This window comes from Rutidosis leptorrhynchoides, chromosome 4, assembly GCF_046630445.1.
Source record: "Rutidosis leptorrhynchoides isolate AG116_Rl617_1_P2 chromosome 4, CSIRO_AGI_Rlap_v1, whole genome shotgun sequence".
In the NCBI taxonomy this organism is placed as follows: Eukaryota; Viridiplantae; Streptophyta; class Magnoliopsida; order Asterales; family Asteraceae; genus Rutidosis; species Rutidosis leptorrhynchoides.
This window is the reverse complement of record NC_092336.1, coordinates 29,933,688-29,954,326: the sequence shown is the minus strand read 5'-3', so window position 1 is coordinate 29,954,326 and position 20,639 is coordinate 29,933,688. Positions and strand designations below refer to the sequence as shown.

Sequence of the window (20,639 nt, the reverse complement as noted above, 5' to 3'; positions counted from 1 at the left end):
ATCGAAAGTAGCGAGATATCTACACGACCTCAAGGGACGATACCATTTCCGTTGCACGATCCATCAACAAACTTATCCCCACTCGTGAATTGCCATTAATTTAATATCAAGATCAAAATTAAATAGACTAGTAAACCTGGACGCAAGAGGTGACTATATGTGATTTATATTAACAAAGTTGACAACATAGTTTCAAAACTTGTCTCGAACTCACCTTTTATCAGTGGTAAGTTGGTAACCGATTCAACGGTTGACTTTTATCTAATAAAGCCTTTTAATATATTTTTTGTAAAACGATACTGTAACAAGGAATTAAGTGTTAGGGTCAAAGCTACGTATCGTCAACTTACTATTTTTATTTCCAATGTTGCAAACGTACCATTTTATTAACAACGTCAACAACATACTTATTTATCCCCCAAAAAACACACTTGTTAAATTGTTAATAATTTCTCGAAGTCATATACTCCGTACTTGTTATCTTTAGTTTGGAGTTACGTTGACGAAGTACGGAGTATAATCAAACCAAGCGCTCCTAACCCGTGTATCTGTTCTAATTTTAAAACTTCTAGAGTTTTTTTTAGCTTGAATCCAAAAAAATAAACGCCGCTGCCGGGGATCGAACCCGGGTCACCCGCGTGACAGGCGGGAATACTTACCACTATACTACAACGACATTTTTGTTAATTCTTCATAAAAGCTACTATTCATATCTACATTTTTTCAAAGGGACTGAGTGATTTAATTTCCAGGCATAGAGGCAATGAGGTGTATAAATATAAAACAATTTGCGAAAGTATAAAAGAATGCTATTTTTACACATCCATTAACAAAATTTGATTAACAAACTAGGTTGTCTCTTTTTTATGATAAACATATTAATATTGGTCGTTGATATTTACACTTTTAATTTTGATAAATTCACTTTTATCATGCTTTACTGGTTTGTACAGTATAACTAATGCATGAAAGTAAGTCAGATTTATCAAAATTGAAAGTAGATGTATCACTACTCATATTCTATTAGTTTGCATATATTAGTAATAAACACATTTATAGTGAGTAACATTTATTTGTCCCTATTGTTTGCATATGTCATATTTATTACATTTATCGTCTCATTACAATGTTCATTTTAATTTTAATTATTAATTATTAATTTACACATAACTTTAGTACTTATTATTTATGAATTTCACTCTTCACCAATTAAATAACATATCTGATCTCTTTGAATGATAAATATAAAGTGAACACCTAATTTTACATATCGTAAACACTCATTATAATCCGAGTTAAGTAATCATAAGTGTTAGAAAATAGGGTTATAAATTGACTGCCGGATTCGTTCTTGAATCGTGTATTCACTTTCTCTATAAAGTATTTCGACCCTACGATTGCCTTGGTTGCACGAAATCTTTACAGGGATAAGACAAGAACGCAATCAGTGTTTTTGGCAACGAAATCACTGATCAAATTGTTAGAGAGTATGTGTGTGTTTTCTGTTTGTTAAAAAGAAAGCAAAAACATATTCCTATATTTATAGGAAGCGAAAAGGTGCGAGTGAAAGTACGCAACCTTTTAACCAAAGGATGTAACCCTTCAACGAAAAGACACAACTTTTCGTTCACACCTAATGGAAAATGGTGGAATTTTAAACCTTTTTAATACCACAATTTCCATAACAGTATCAAGTTAACTTTTACGGGCGTGTACTCCACACTCTCCAAACCCGTTATAAGTATAACTTGAATACCTTTGCTTTCAAGTAAATCCCAATTAACTAAAATGATTGTTGATAACACTAAAATCACCAACAAATCCCCCCCATTTTAGTGTAATCCTTGATTTACTAAAATAATTAAACAAACAGAACAAACTAATGCATAAATGGAAATGTTCATGAAGAATTGAATTTCCACTTAGTATAATATTTACGAGAATTCGAAAATCAGGGTGTTCACGAAGAATTGAACCCTTCAATTCATATGAAAACTATAAAATACTATACACATCAGTTTCTTACATATCCCTAAGACAATCTTGACACTATTATAAGCCATGTGTCCCAATCCTTCAGTGAACATATTGGCAGCTAAGTCCAAAGCTCCATTGAAGCGGCAAAACTTCATGTTCACATAGGTAGCTCTTTTAGTCTTGCACCCGCCTTTGCAATTTTTCAAAAGAACTATTAAGAAGTTAAACTTCAACCTAACTCCACTTACGGGTCTAAACACATACTTTGGGATCAGTATATTTATGTGTTTCAATCTTCAGAAAGTAAGCTTACCTCATTGAATTCAGCTCCTAGCGTTGTACTAGAAGGGAATTGGGCGTCTCACTTTGGAAGATCTGGTTGGACTTCAATCCCATAACATTAGCCAAATTGCGCGCTTCCGGCTAATGCTTTTATCTAGTGATTTGCCAATTTTGTTGTGACCCAACAAAATTCACATACATCACTCCATTCGTGATCACCTCACGAAACGCAATTTGTCTAAGGCATAGTTGTCTAGACTTTCACTTATATACATGCCTTAGTCATATCACATCTCATAACTTGAGACCACCATGAACTTTAATCTTATTCATTTTGACTTCAATCTATTTCCCTTTTCAATCCTTTTATCCAAGGATTTACCAAATCCTTATTTTTTCATAAGAGACTTGCAAATACTAAAGTCATCTGATTGATAAGTCTTGCACATGTCCACTTTTCACAACTAACCAATGCAAACCTATAATTTGTACACCCTTGATAATAGATCCTTATTATCATTATGTACACAATTATTACCATTACATTAGTAGTTAGATTATAATTATAAACATACCTTAGTCGATCCACTCCTGAAACAAAACAAGAAGTAAAGACATCAAGGCATAGTGTCAATAATTCAACAATGAATTCTTGATCCAAAATCCATCATCTATACCAAGTTAACTATCTCAAGAACTTGTAGATGCGACCTCTTTCATCTATACCAATTCAATATTCTAACCACTTGTAGATAATTATTCTCTTGATCAAAAGTTGAATCAATACATCCTTAAAATACTCAAGGATTTTCATTGTGAATTAAACCTTAATCCAATCCAACACTTTTCAAGTATTAGAATACTTAAATCCCATCACAATTTTTAACACATATCACATGTGGTTGTGAATCTCATCATGGAATAACTGTGATGATTCAGTAAATGAAAAAGAAACATTCCATTTTACACTAACCACAATTTGAGTTATGGTATACTCCCTACGTAATACAATTCGTGTACATGTAAACAGACATCAATCAATACATTCAATATCCAATATTCAATATTCGATATTTAATATCCGGTTATCATTGATATCCATATCAACAGCATTCTTCATTAGTAACCGACACTTCGTATGGTTTCAAAATAAATCCCAGCCTCTCATAATTTTACCCAATCAATTAATTGCCTATAATCTAATATTAACCGTCAAAGGTATTCAAATGCATGGGCCATCATAGCCTCATAGGCAATTCCTTTAGACATTTTATTTGAAAATTGGTGCGTAACCGAAATTATTAATTAAGTCGGTTGATAATTGAAAGTGTGGGAACACCATAGATCACTTGTGTCCTTATAAAATTTCAAGATAGATCCAGAAATTACAACACATAAATATTGTTGTACGTATTACACATAAATATCGTTGTACGTATTCAGTTTGGTTAACTGTACACGCATGAATTACTAACACTAATTTGTACGCATGACAACCATATTCAATTTAGTTACATATGGCATCTTGTTAATTTGTTCATTTAAGTTTCATGCATGCATTTCAATTTATGACAAACATGGCATAAAATTAAATAAGATGGATAGAGGATGCGTACTCGCGTGTTGGTTGTTCCACCGTTCAAATCTTCATCAAGTTTAAGGAATCCATAAAGTAATCCCGATCCCTTTAACAAGCCGTACGTTTTTGACCGGATTTCCACCTTTGAAAAGGGTGACCGACCAATAATTCATGAAATAAATCATGACACTTACTTAAGATATATCCATATCATGGAGTTAATAAAATTCAAAACCACGTGCAGCCTTTCTCATGAATTTTCCCGGTCTTTGCTGTTTGAAGATTCCTTCCACAGGAAAACCAAACATCCATCTAATTTTCTTTCATGTTTCCCAGTATTGAAAAGTGATGATTTCTATTATTGGTATCCCGTAATGCCTTCCCACGTCATCAAACCATGCGCATATCAATTATGTTACAAAATTCACAATTTGGCAGAAAACACAAAGACACTTCAAAGGTTTATCATCCGATAAAATACTTTATAGATTTGTTAGAAAATAGGGTTATAAATTGACTGCCGGATTCGTTCTTGAATCGTGTATTCACTTTCTCTATAAAGTATTTCGACCCTACGATTGCCTTGGTTGCACGAAATCTTTACAGGGATAAGACAAGAACGCAATCAGTGTTTTTGGCAACGAAATCACTGATCAAATTGTTAGAGAGTATGTGTGTGTTTTCTGTTTGTTAAAAAGAAAGCAAAAACATATTCCTATATTTATAGGAAGCGAAAAGGTGCGAGTGAAAGTACGCAACCTTTTAACCAAAGGATGTAACCCTTCAACGAAAAGACACAACTTTTCGTTCACACCTAATGGAAAATGGTGGAATTTTAAACCTTTTTAATACCACAATTTCCATAACAGTATCAAGTTAACTTTTACGGGCGTGTACTCCACACTCTCCAAACCCGTTATAAGTATAACTTGAATACCTTTGCTTTCAAGTAAATCCCAATTAACTAAAATGATTGTTGATAACACTAAAATCACCAACAATAAGAACACATACGATATAACAAAATTCGAAAATACAAATAGCATTTTGATTCTTTCAAATGTACGGAATCAATGTTTGAAAATGAAGCTTCACAGGAAACCGCGTTTTATTGCCATCTACGTAACCAAGTACAACGTTACGGGATCATCAAAAAACTTGTAATCAAACCCACTTACATAACCAAACCAATTATAACCGTCCACGTAAGCACACAAGACAATCATCTCCAAAACACACCCATTTAACTACTTCAGTTTAGCTTACTAACCTTGGCTTCTTAATTTTGAACTCTAGTTACATTTTTCATCCCTATAAATAATACCCAAAATTCTTCTTCACTCCATTAAGCAAAAGGGGGGCAAAACATAACACACTGACTATCTTTACAGGTAATTCTTGATCTTATCTTAGTTTTTCACAAAATGTGAGTTTCATATCGTGATAGACTTTTATGGTCTTATGGTTTTACTAAATTTGATGTTTACATCTTTGTATAAACATGTTTGTGTTTTCATATCTGTTAAATTCTACAAATAGCTCATTTGTTAGAATTGATATTGTATTGATGTTTTTGATGTTGTTTGTTTATAGAAGTTTTTTTTTTTTTTTTTTTTTTTAATGTGTTTTGATATTGCTATGAAAATGGGATGAAAGTAGTTGAATCATGAGTTTACAAAAATTGCTATTTCTGTTTTTAGTTAATGATTGGATTGTATATTATCCAAAGAGGATAATTGTTCATTCAGTTAATCAATGTATATATTTGACACTTCTCATCATGATCATTGAATTGATCATTTTGACTATAAAAGTCAATGGTATATGCTCCAACTTAAACACTTTTTGACTTGGTCATTATAGCTAGCAATTGTTGGATTTAGTATAATTTTAGTGGGTTATGAACTTATGATTCAATAATCGTATCATATGTATTCATATATTCTTGTGGTTTTTGTGATCATGAAAATATGTTAATAATTCTGTTTTGCAATCAAATTAACACCTTTTGTTTCTCCATGTAGCAACAAATTGTGTGTCAAGATTTTTGATATTTTTTGATCATAATCAGAAAAATGTGCCCTTCATCATGCATCTCGTTTGCAGCCGAAAAAGAATATTGGACCGATGAAGGGATCTTGTTGGACTTTAAAAACGGATTACCTCTGCCCTCGAATATAACTTCAGACGTAAATCCGTACCAATATAAACCCTCTGATCTACCTGGTTAGTATCACTTTTTTTGCTCTTTTGTGTATGCTTTATATTAAACAACAATATGTCCTTTTCCATTAATTTAAAATTCATATAATCTAGACTAGATATAAGGTTATGCTTTTAGATCTTGTTTAAATGTTTTGTAGATATAGATATTAAGAACAGAAAACTGACTTGATCATGATTTTAATACATGGTCCAATCGGGTTTAGGCCGAGATACAGACACCTTTTTGTCTTTAATTTTCTTTAAGAATTAACACAGTTTGGGAGGTTTTATACATTGTGGGTGACATACTGAATGTTTGCCCTGATCAACCAATTATGTTTTCTACAATCTGGTTTCTGCCCATTTGGCCCGCCCAAATCGACCCTTTCATGAATTCTTACAAAACCAAATTTAATTTGCAGCTGACTTGTGGTACTTCTGCTGTGGAGTAAAGAAGTATAATGAGTGTGGATTTTGGCTAGAAACAGGGGAAGCATGTGAAATATTTTCTAACTCCGATTTTCATGGTCTGCGAACCACGTTCCAATTCTACGAGGTCCGGGAACCAAATGTAAAAAAGACTGATTGGGTGATGCAAGAGTACCGAATAACCGACAAGTGTAACACCAGTTCGAAGGTATGCACAAGATTTTTTCATTAAGTTTTATTATCAAATATTAATCTTGAGGTTGCTATTTTGATTAATTAACTTGGTACCGGTTGATTATAATTATGTTTGTTCTAACTGCTCAAACATATACACTAGCGCATTTAGCTGTAATCGAAATGGGATGAACGGGTCAAATGGGTTGAAGGTTACTCAACGTATATATTTACTACAATATATCCACTAAATCATTTGTTTTCTAAAGTTCGTTATAATTTTATTATATACAGCTTTTAACGGATTATGGAGCACTCTGCAGAGTGTTTTTAGCGGATGTAAATAGACCACACTCGCGGGTCTCCGTTGCAAATATCGACGTCAAAATCTCTATCAACTTAGACAAAGAAACTGGACCATCACTTGTGACTAAAAGATCAACGGATCCTTTTGTTGAAAATGTGTCAGAAATGGATTGTATTTTGAGGGGAGACTACTTTGAGTTAAACGATCTTGTTGATCCTGGATCTCGTTCTTCAAGTTCTGCAAATTCAAGTTGCTTGAGCATGACATCAGACGAATACTTTGATTCAATGGCTCTGTTAAGAGAATTGGATGATGACATTAATGATCAGCAGATGAAGGATAAATATGTCCAATTCAATCTTTCTGGACCTGCAATATCAAAAAAAGTTGTCATACATCCCGCCACGTTAGGTATACTGTTCTTTCTCATCTTCTTGACTCGTTTTAGAAATTTAGAGTTGGCTAGATGGCCGGGTTGGATTAGAATGGGTTATCTTTCCTGGGGTTGAAACAGACGTGTCGGGTTGATTGATCCACAAGCACTTTTATGTTCCTTTATTTAATCAAAATTTAAATACAGGTCAGTACAAAAATAATATTTATATTAACAATAGTTCAAGTCTTTTAACCCATTTGACTCATTCACCCGTTCAGGAGAATGGGTCAAAACTGCCACTTCCAGTTATAATATTTTTTTATTTTTTTTTCCTTTCATTTACGTGTAGTGTTGCTTATTTTTGATAATTTAATGTACCAACAGTTTCTCTTACAAACGATCAAGCTGGCAAACCGTCTGCTAAAGATACCTCCAAAATGGACAAAAAGAGCACTTCAAGTAGTGTTAATGCAACAGCATCATTATCTTCAACTAGTTCTGAAAATAAATCTAAAGAGGGAAAGAAGGAATGTGTTAGTAGGGCGAAAAAGCGTAAAATGATTAAGTATTTATGTTTCTTGGCATTATGAGGCAGTTCTTAATCCACAAGTAATGTTTCTTTAGAAAGAAGATACCATGAGATAAAAAAATTACTCAATTTTTTTTATAAAATATTGGGATTTTGATACTGATGTTGATTGATAGCAAGACAAGGGTAGTAGAATTATAATTATAATTATAATTTGCACTATAAGCTAAAGGTTGTAAATAATGTTAAAGTTCAATCTGTAGTGATCTCCTTTGAGATAATAATTGAAATTCTAATCTTCAGCACTAATAATATATTTCTACTTATCTGAATGCCTAATTGTGAGCCCAAATGATTTGAAAGTCTACTTTTATTTGTATATACTGTGTTGGCTGTTGCACATGATGAATTTTTTTTAAGTGGCTGTGTGCATAATGGGCATTGGGTTGAAAAATACCTAATGGACAATATTTAGTAGTATAATTTTGTCAAAATCTTAAAGCAAAATTTTGTTTGAGCCGATATTTTAGAATTTGAAGAGCTGCTGGCTAGCCCAGTACTATATGTGCAAAGAGATCAATGGGCTTGGCCATGATCTGTAAATATTTTATTGGGCCGAGATCAATAATTCAGCAAAACTTTTACTCATGATTTCATCTCTTTTATCTTTGTTTTCAAAATTAATTATTAATTGATTATAATTATAACAATTTATTAAATGGAAGTGGTATTTCCAACATCACTATTGATAAATTCACTATTGTTAAAACTAGTGGAAGAGTCATCGCTTCGCGTCGGAGCTCCGTTTTGAATATAATTGTTGTGTTTAGTTCGTAAAATTATTTCGTGTTTAACGGTTATGTCGGTTAAACCTAACTCAAGTCCTACGAAAATATAAAGCCCTTTAAAAATTTAGGTGGTTTTAGTGGGGGCTTTATGAAAATAAAAAAGTTATTGTTTGACCCCCTGAAATTTAACTTCTAGTGTGGTGACATTGTGAGTACAACTATTTTAACATGAGGTACAAATGATTTAAACGTGAAGAAGTTACTATTCATGAGTTTTTGTCTTTTAGTTAAAGAGACAATATAATGTGGTGACGTTATGGGTATAACCATTTTAACGCGAGATTCAAATGAGTTAAGCATAAAAAAGTTACTATTCATGAGTTTTTGTCATTTAGATAAAGATGTAGTGTAATGTAAAGTAATGTACAGTAATTAATAGTGGGAGGTTTTATGAAAAATAAAAAAGTTATTGTTTGAACCCCTGAAGTTTAACTTTACACCCCTATAAAGCTTCTATTTTTCCATTAAAAATTTACACGTGGCCTCCCGAGGTTTGCAATGGTTGTCAACTTCTAGCGTAGTGACATTGTGGGTACAACGAATTTAACGCGAGGTACAAACGATATAAGCATGAAAAAGTTAACAATGGATAATACCCTTAATTATGTCTTACACATATTTTTTAATGGCGGATCTATTTGAGAATTCATAACAACTAGTTGTGGAGCCCTCGCTTCGCGCCGGAGGCTTCGTTTTGAATGCGAGTTAAAAAAAAGTCTTTCCTTTTGTGGATCTATTTTGTAAATTTTTTTTTTCGACATCTAACATTGAAGGGTTGTTCCTTTTATGAAAGTTGCTTCTTTTAGCTTTAAAATTAGTTGATCTATTTTGTAAAAAAAAAAAATATTTTTCGACATCTTTTGGTAGCATTGAATGGTTGTTCCTTTTAAGAAAGTTGTTTCTTTTATCGTTGGAGACAAAAAAAAATGTAGCACAGTAGTGACTTATGTGGGTCCTACTGTTTGAGCGCAGTGTAGAAGCCGGTAAAGTGTGGTGGGTGTTTTTGGTGTTAGTGATGGGATAAATAATAATTTATAATATAGGTATAAAGTAGGGGGTTCGATTTGTATTTTAATGAAAGTTAGGGGGTTGGTTTGTAAAAAATAAAAAATTAAATAGTACTATTCATAACAAATAAGACAAATTTTGTCTATTAATTATATTGGTAATTCGGTGAACCTTTCAACGAAAATTGCCATGTTAGTTATGTTTACTTTAGTTCAGTTCATTTACTGATATTCTATTATTATTGGCCTAGAATGTGTTTGAATGAGAAGTTTATGATAATTTCTATAAAGTGGCTTCCATTTGACATTGTTTGGTAGACAATTTCTTAAGATGTTATTGAAAAAATAAGTTCTAGAAAAGCATCGGCCGATCTAGAATTCATAGCTACTAGTAGCACAAAATAATACTATGCATTAATTAATAATTACAGTATTATAATATAATAATGATATTGTTTCATTTTCTTTTGATTTCATTTAATTAATATTTGTTTTCTTTTATTTTCTTTTGTTATTCTTCTATTTTCTTTTATGGATGTGTTTGAATGAAACTAGCTGGAGACTAGAGCTGGAGCTGGAGCTGGAGCTTATGATTAAAGCTGGTAGCTGGAGCTTATTATTTTTTATAAGTATTTGGTAAACTAGCTGGAGTTTATTTTTCAGTTCATAAGCTCTACTTTTTTTCATAAGCTACTTTTTTTAAGAGCTTATGATTTTCATAAGCTTCACTTTTTATGTCTACCAAACAAAGCTTATGACTTGAAGCTTATTAAAATCATAAGTTCAAGCTCCAATAAGCTCCCATAAGCTCTAACAAGCTTCATGCCAAACACACCCTATATCTTTCTTTATAAAAGGTTTAGAAACTTGATACAATTTTATTTACCTTCATTTGCATTATACAATATAGCTTCAAGAATGCAACTACACCGTACATAATTACTTCAATAGTCACATAAAACAAAATAAAAATATTCACATTTTATTGGCCTGGATAGGCAAATCTTGTTTACTAACACTACATCGAAACCTTGTATGCCTATCAGAATACGACGACGGGAAGAAAAGCTTTCCCTTCTTAATGTGCCACTTGAAATCCCCCTAAGCGTATACCCAGAGCCGAGCCTAGGGCCGTGCAATGTGATGACCCGGAAATTTCCGATCAAATTTAAACTTGAATCTTATATGGTTTCGACACGATAAGCAAAGTCTGTAATGTTGAAGTCTCAAAATCTTTGAACTGTGCTCATGTATATATTTGACCTTTGACTAATCCCGACGATTCACGAACAATTGTCTGTAAATAAATAAATATATAAATATGAATGTAAGTTGTGGAAATAATAAAATTCAATTGAATATTTAGAACTAACAACATAAAAATAACATACAAGATAAACTAAGTAGTATTAATTAAAACTCTATATGTAAGTTCAATATATGTATAATGGAATATATATATATATATATATATATATATATATATATATATATATATATATATATATATATATATATATATATATATATATATATATATATATATATATATAAGGATAAAAGTATTATATGTATAGAATATATAAATAACAAATATTCAAATATGTTATTATATAATATAAGTATTACAAAATTTATAACATGTAAAAAACGAATAACTTAAACATAATTACAAATTTAAAACATAGTTACTATATTAATAAATATTACTTCCATTATTGATATCATTATTATTAATATTTCTAAATTAATATATAATTAGGATATAAGATTTTCTTATCAAATAGATTGTTATAAAAATATCATTAGTGTTATCTTTATTAATATTATAATATCAATATTATTGTTATTAAATATTATCAGTAATATAATTACTAATATGATTGTTAACATTATTAATAATACCATTATTACAAAAATTATTAAAACTTTTAAAATGATGGTTATTATACAACTTATTAATTTTTTATCATTAATATTATTATTAATTCTATTATTATTGTTATTACAAAATTCTATTATTATTATTAGCATTTTTATTAGAAAATAATACATAATATTATTAACAATAATAATATTTCATTTGATTGTTAGTATCATTATTAATTATTATTATTATATATTTATTAATTATTATTATTATTAATATCATATATTTATTAATTTAGTATTATGTAAATTATATAAAAATTAAGAAAACTGGTACGATTTCTCCTAGACTTCACAATCAGACTTTTTCAATTTTGTTTCTGTCGGAAATTTGTTACACGTCTCTGTCATTTATATTACCAATCTGAATTCGTTCATTATATAACTATTAGATGCAGTTGGGATTGAATTAAAACAGATATATATATAAAAAAAAATGGGTCGACTCTGCTCATGAACTCAAATTTTAAAAACCTCGATTTCGATTCAATTCTCAAAATGTAAGAATACAGTTTTGTTAGGAATCGTTTAGTCAATCTATCTGCAAAAGCTCTTCTTCCAATTCCTCAAATTGAAATCAAATTTTGAGGTCAAAGTTGCAATTTCAAAAGTCAAACATTTGATTCATAGCAAAATTCGTAAGCGTTTTGATGTTTCAAGGTAAATTAACGGTTCCAATAGTTTTCATATACAATTTACAAACTCTTTTGTGTTATAAATTTTGTCCAAAACCTTCTCAAATGCAAAATCATATTTTTTTTAGAACCGCAACTACAGCAGCAGCACTTGTTGTTTTAATTTTATTTTTCTTTCTTTATTTGTTTGTTAATCTAATTACTTTTAATTATGTATTTACGTTTTGGACTGAAGTTATAAACTTGTTGTTAAACAAAAATCGAATTATTGTTGTTTGATTTGGGCGTCTGTTGGAGAAGAAGAAGGTATAAGAAAACAATCAGTTATAGATTATATATTTTTTTTTCCGGGGAATAAAACAGAAAGACAAGTCACAGAGCAATGGTGTAGGGTGTTTGCGGGTTTCGAGAGGTCGGGGGTTCGAGTCCATGGAAGGACTGTTTTCTTTTTAGGCCGATTTTAAAGGTAGTCTTTATTATTATTATTATTATTATTATTATTATTATTATTATTATTATTATTATTATTATTATTATTATTATTATTATTATTATTATTATTATTATTATTATTATTATTATTATTATTTTTTATTATTATTATTGTTATTATTATTATTGTTCTTATTATTGTTTTTGTTATTGTTATTATTATTATTATTATTATTATTATTATTATTATTATTATTATTGTTATATTTATTAGGTATAAGTATTATTAGGTTAACATAAATAATATTACCTATATTATTATCACTTTTGTTAGTATGCAACATTATTAGGTATTATTAGTGTTATTATTAGTAATATTAACATTGATATATGTATTATTATGATTAGCAGTATCATTATTATTATTACCATAAAAGTAACACAAACTAGTTTTATTATCATTTAATATTAGCATTAGTATCACTTTTGTAAATGTTAGTATCATTATTAGATGAAAGTATCATTATTAACAATATCATTATTATTATTAATATTATCATTTTTTTTTTTATAAAATTGGTATAATTATGGTTATTAATATTATTAATATTATTACTATACTTATTCTAACATTATTATTGTAGTGACCCGAACTTTTCCATGTTTATATATATTAATTGAGATTGATATTTACATGATTAAATGTTTCCAACATGTTAAGTAATCAAACTTGTTAAGACTTGATTAATTGAAATATGTTTCATATAGACAATTGACCACCCAAGTTGACCGGTGATTCACGAACGTTAAAACTTGTAAAAACTATATGATGACATATATATGGATATATATATAGTTAACATGATACTATGATAAGTAAACATATCATTAAGTATATTAACAATGAACTACATATGTAAAAACAAGACTACTAACTTAATAATTTTTAAACGAGACATATATGTAACGATTATCGTTGTAAAGACATTTAATGTATATATATCATATTAAGAGATATTCATACATGATAATATCATGATAATATAATAATTTAAAATCTCATTTGATATTATAAACATTGGGTTAACAACATTTAACAAGATAGTTAACCTAAAGGTTTCAAAACAACACTTACATGTAACGACTAACGATGACTTAACGACTCAGTTAAAATGTATATACATGTAGTGTTTTAATATGTATTTATACACTTTTGAAAGACTTCAATACACTTATCAAAATACTTCTACTTAACAAAAATGCTTACAATTACATCCTCGTTCAGTTTCATCAACAATTCTACTCGTATGCACCCGTATTCGTACTCGTACAATACACAGCTTTTAGATGTATGTACTATTGGTATATACACTCCAATGATCAGCTCTTAGCAGCCCATGTGAGTCACCTAACACATGTGGGAACCATCATTTGGCAACTAGCATGAAATATCTCATAAAATTACAAAAATATGAGTAATCATTCATGACTTATTTACATGAAAACAAAATTACATATCCTTTATATCTAATCCATACACCAATGACCAAAAACACCTACAAACACTTTCATTCTTCAATTTTATTCATCTAATTGATCTCTCTCAAGTTCTATCTTTGTCAGAACCCGTCCTTAACCGTAAGAACGTGTTAGATAACGTATGATTTCATTGCGAGGTATTGACCTCTATATGCGACATTTTTAAAAGAAAAACTGCATATATTATACATTACAAACCATGATTCTTATTTTTGATACAAGCTTTGGACAAAATAAAGATGATTATCGTTTAGCGATAATCTTCGACTTACAAACTTTACAAATGATGATAACAACACGATTTCTAGCATATTTTACAACACAAGTTCTTGGATATGCAGTCTTATTTTTGACACAAATATGCGTACGCAAGATCCTGCTCAAATTCAACATAATGCAGCGGAAACTTCTAATTATCACCTGAGAATAAACATGTTTAAAACGTCAACATAAAGTTGGTGAGATATAGGTTTAGTGCCGGCAGCAATATATATATATATATACCACAAGATTTCATATATAAACAGTTTAATAAAATATTCTAAGTGGTTGAGCACTTGGTAACCATACTTAACATTTAATAACGTCGCATATTCCCTTTATTATGAAATCTTACTACACCGTACCAAGTGTAGTCACGAAACGAAGTACTGTGCAACCGTTGAATACTGGTCGTCCAGTCCGGTTGGGGTTGTCAGGCCCGATAGATCTATCAACAGGATTCGCGTTTACAATACCGCTGTAAATATTAGTTACCAAGCTACAGGGAAGTATGCCAGTGGTACAACTCAACGTAGAATATATTTTTCAGTTACTTGTGTCCATAACGTAAAACATAAAATACATGTATTCTCATCCCGAAATATTTAGAGTTTAAAAGTGGGACTATATACTCACTTTCGTCTTGAAGATATGTAATTTCGACTTGGTCTCCGATTGATATCACGAACCTATCCATATATAGTTTATCAATATATTTCTATTTTAAACAATCGTCACATATATATACTTTTTATACTTTTAATAGTTTTAATAATTTCTTAGTCCGTAGTTAGCAGTCCGATGTTAGTAATTCAATTTTAATGGTTCATTTTTAGGTGTTTAATAAACCCCCAATGAAATAAATAAAAACCCCCATCGTATATGTATTGGTCGAGATTAATCTTGACCCATGGTACCGGTGTTGTCAAATGACGTGTTGCGTACATAAAGTACCGGTGTTGTCAAATGACGTGTTGCGTACAATCATGGGATCTTATGATTAATCTTCTCGTATTGTTTACGGGTGATCCTGAACCATATAAAATTAAATTATGAGTACATATATATAAAATATCATGTTATTTTAAAAAGATGTGATTTATTTAATTTTCTCCAATTATTTTCGTAGCCAAACTAGTCTTAGATATCCGATCTCGTTTTGGTCATAGTTTCTTCGTTACAACTCCGTTTTTGTTGATTCAACTTGCCACTTCCTTGGATCGAGTCCCTCTTTAAGACTATGAACTGTAAATACCTTAGTTTGTATTCGAAATCACAGGTCATAGGTCAAACTTTAGTGAAACTTATGAAGTTAATCATTTTCCATCATGTAAACAACCTTAAATGATTATTTTTCTAAAAATACTTATACTTTGAGTTAAATCATGAAATTTTTATGTGTTATCATATTCATAGTAAAAATCATTTTTCCAGAAAATAAACCTCCAATTCAAAGTTTAAGATGGTTTTTAATTATCCAACCCAAAACAGCCCCCGGTTGCACTCCGACGTCATAAAAACAGTTTTTAAGGTGTTCTTTGAAAAACCAAGTTATACCTTGTTAAATTAGCATATTTTTAAGTTATATTACAGGTCTAGAATTATTTTAAAAGTTAAGTTAGAAGGATCTATTTAGTTTGCGAACAAGTTTGAAATCATTCAAACTATGTTCTAGTTTATAAACTCTTATATATATAGCTATAAATATATGAATTGAAAAAGAGTTGAAGTAGAGTTTTTACCTCAAGTTTAAAATGTAAAGTTGCTGGAAAGAAGTAGTAAAATAAAAGTTGAGAGAGTTCTTGCAAGTGTGTGTGAAAATTGGAAGTAAAATTTGGAAAATGAATGTGTAAAAATGAGTTAGAAATGGTGCTTATTTATAGGCTTGAAAATTTGGTTTTTAGTGAAAATATCTAAGATAAGTTAAAATTTATTATGTCATGAATGACATATTATTCCAATAATTGAAGATTTCTATTGGTATATACCAATAGTAAATACTTCTAGAAGCTGTGTATAGTACCCTAGATATACGTATAGGATTATTGAGGAAACGGAACGAGAATTCAAATATAACTATCTTTTGTAAATATACTTATATTGTTTTATGTATAAAAGCCCTTTAAAAATGATTAAATACATTACTTATACGATATATGTATAAACATTATAAATCATCAGTATTTATGTCAAATAACGTTACGTATGGTTATTGTTTTGAAAACTTAAGTTAGTAGTTTCAAAATATACTTATGACTTTTTGTTATTAATACAAAATGAGATATTAAAACATCCTTAGATCATGTTAAATATGTATGTATAATTATCATATATTGTATAGTTCGTGATATCATCGGTCAAACTAGACGGTCAAACGTTGTGTAAAACTCTTTTCAAAAACATAAATCTTAACAATTTGGATTGCTTATCATGTTGGTAAGGTTAATTTATATAAATATTAATCTTATAAGTATAGAACGATCGAAAAAGTGCGGGTCATTACAGTACCTACCCGTTAAATAAATTTCGTCCCGAAATTTTAAAATTGTACCTATTTTGCGTCATCGGAAAACAAGTGTGGATATTTTTGTTTCATTTGATCCTCTCGTTCCCAAGTAAACTCAGGACCCCTTCGAGCATTCCAACGAACCTTAACGATCGGTATGTTGCTCTGCTTGAGCCGTTTAACTTCACGATCCATGATTTCGATTGGTTCTTCGATGAATTGTAGTTTCTCGTCGACATGGATTTCTTCAAGAGGAATGGTGAGGTCTTCCTTTGCAAGACACTTCTTAAGGTTTGAGACGTGAAAGGTATTATGTACTCCGGCGAGTTGTTGCGGTAACTCGAGTCGATATGCTACCGGTCCAATGCGTTCGATGATCTTGAACGGGCCTACATACCTTGGGTTTAGTTTACCCCTTTTTCCAAAACGTATTACACCTTTCCAAGGTGACACCTTTAACATAACCATGTCACCGATCTGAAACTCTAATGGTTTCCTTCGAACATCGGCGTAGCTCTTTTGGCGACTACGGGCTGTTTTCAATCTCTCCTTGATTTGTACTATCTTCTCAGTCGTTTCGTGTATGATCTCGGGACCAGTTAATTGTCGATCTCCTACTTCATTCCAACAAATAGGAGATCTACACTTCCTTCCGTACAATGCTTCGAATGGAGCAGCTTTAATGCTCGCATGATAACTATTATTATACGAGAATTCTGCTAATGGTAGATATTTATCCCATCCGTTTCCAAAATCGATCACACATGCCCTGAGCATGTCTTCAAGAGTCTGAATCGTTCTTTCACTCTGCCCGTCGGTTTGCGGATGATACGCGGTACTCATATCCAAACGAGTTCCTAGGGCCTCTTGTAGTGATTGCCAGAACTTTGATGTAAATCTACTATCACGATCGGATATAATGGAAATAGGTATTCCATGCCTTGAAACAACTTCCTTTATATACAATCGTAATAGTTTCTCCATTCTATCCGTTTCCTTTATAGGCAAGAAGTGTGCAGACTTGGTGAGACGATCAACAATCACCCAAATGGTGTCGTATCCCCAGGCAGTCTTTGGTAACTTCGTGATGAAATCCATGGTAATACCATCCCATTTCCATTCTGGGATTTCTGGTTGTTGAAGTAACCCTGACGGCTTCTGGTGTTCAGCTTTGACTTTGGAACAAGTTAAACATTCCCCAACATATGTTGCAACGTCTGTCTTTAAATTAGGCCACCAATAATGTGTCTTAAGATCTTGGTACATCTTTCCAACTCCAGGATGTATCGAGTATCTTGTCTTATGTGCCTCATTTAATATAAACTTCCTTAATCCACCCAACTTCGGTACCCAAATACGATTTGCAAAATATCAAATTCCATCTTCCCGCATAACGAGTTGCTTCTCATACTTCTTCATTATTTCATTTCCTATATTTTCTTTAGTAAGTGCTTCTCGTTGAACTTCTTTGATTTGTGAGTTGAGATTCATGCGAATTTTTATGTTCATCGCTCGTACTCGAATTGGTTCTCGTTCCTTTCTGCTTAAAGCATCGGCCACCACGTTCGCCTTCCCGGGATGATAACGAATTTCACAATCATAGTCGTTTATTAACTCGACCCACCTACGTTGTCTCATGTTCAGCTGTTTCTGATCAAAAATATGTTGAAGGCTTTTATGATCAGTAAACACAGTGCATTTAACCCCATACAAGTAGTGTCTCCATATCTTCAATGCAAACACGACTGCTCCCAGTTCTAGATCATGCGTCGTATAATTCCGCTCGTGAATCTTCAATTGTCGGGATGCGTATGCAATAACTTTCTTTCGTTGCATAAGAACGCAACCAAAACCTTGTCGCGAAGCGTCACAATATATTTCAAAATCATCGTTCCCTTCTGGTAACGATAAAATAGGCGCCGTAGTTAACTTCTTCTTTAGTAATTGAAATGCACTCTCCTGCTCAGAAGTCCATTCATATTTCTTCCCTTTTTGCGTTAACGCTGTCAACGGCTTAGCTATTCGGGAAAAATCTTGAATAAACCTTCTATAATAACCGGCTAAACCCAAAAATTGACGTATCTGCGTTGGTGTCTTAGGAGTCTCCCATTTTTCAATGGCTTCAGTTTTTGCTGGATCAACCTGAATTCCTTTGCTACTAACAACGTGGCCAAGAAATTGAACTTCTTTCAACCAAAAAGCACACTTAGAAAATTTAGCATATAGTTGTTCTTTTCTCAACAACTCTAATATCAACCTTAAATGCTCTTCATGCTCTTGCTCACTCTTGGAATAGATAAGAATATCATCAATGAAAACGATAACAAACTTATCTAAATACGGACTACAAACTCGATTCATGAGGTCCATGAATACAGCTGGCGCATTCGTCAATCCAAACGGCATAACCAAAAATTCGTAATGACCATAACGTGTCCGAAAAGCAGTTTTCGGTATATCTTCTTCTTTGACACGTAATTGATGATAGCCCGACCTTAAGTCAATTTTTGAGTACACACATGATCCTTGGAGTTGATCAAATAAGTCGTCAATTCTCGGTAGTGGATACCGATTCTTGATAGTTAACTTATTTAATTCACGATAATCTATACACATCCTAAAAGATCCATCTTTCTTTTTAACAAATAGAATCGGAGCTCCCCACGGTGAAGTACTTGGTCGTATGAATCCATGATCCAGTAATTCTTTTAACTGACTCTGAAGTTCTTTTAACTCGGACGGTGCAAGTCTATATGGAGCACGAGCCACTGGTGCAGCTCCTGGTACTAAATCTATTTGAAATTCTACAGATCTAAATGGAGGTAATCCCGGCAACTTTTCCGGAAAGACTTCAGGAAAATCTCTTGCCACAGGCACGTCATTGATGCTCTTCACTTTTTCCTTTGTTTCGACTTTATTAACATGTGCTAAGATAGCATAGCACCCTTTCTTCAAGCACTTTTGAGCTTTCAAATAACTAATGAGTTTTAGCTTTGAGTTACCCTTCTCTCCATAAATCATTACTGGCGTTTTATCCTTACGAGGAATGCGAATTGCCTTCTTGGCGCACACAACTTCAGCTCCTATTTTGGACATCCAGTCCATGCCGACTATTACATCAAAACTTCCTAATTCTACGGGTATCAAGTCAATTTTAAACGTTTCTCCGGCTAAATTTATTTTACAATCACGGCAAATTTTATCGGCTTTAATTAGTTTACCATTAGCTAACTCAATCATGTACTTAGCATCGAGAGGTAATGATGAACAATTCAATTTAGCGTGAAAGTCTCTACACACGTAACTTCTATCAGCACCAGTATCAAATATAATAGATGCGGATAAGTTATTAATGGTAAACGTACCCGTAACAAGCTCCGGGTCTTCACATGCCTCTTTAGCATTAATAACAAATGCTCTTCCACGTGCAGGTCCGATATTCTTCTCTGGATTCGGGCACTGGCTCTTATAGTGGCCTTGTTTTCCACACCCAAAACAAGTAATGGTAGCCAAAGCAGTTCTATTTGCGTTGGTGGCAGGAGTCTTGGCACCATTTGTATTCGTAACGAGAGCCCTACAATCTTCAGCAAGATGACCCTGTCGATTACATTTGTTGCATACCAC

At 31.6% G+C, this 20,639-nt stretch overlaps 1 non-coding gene across 1 annotated transcript; it reads right to left on the bottom strand.

The window, feature by feature from the left end:
* Positions 1-604: 604 nt before the first annotated feature.
* On the bottom strand, positions 605-676 carry TRNAD-GUC (transfer RNA aspartic acid (anticodon GUC)). Its single transcript has one exon. It is a non-coding gene; the product is annotated as a tRNA-Asp (tRNA).
* Between the last annotated feature and the right edge of the window lie 19,963 nt (positions 677-20,639).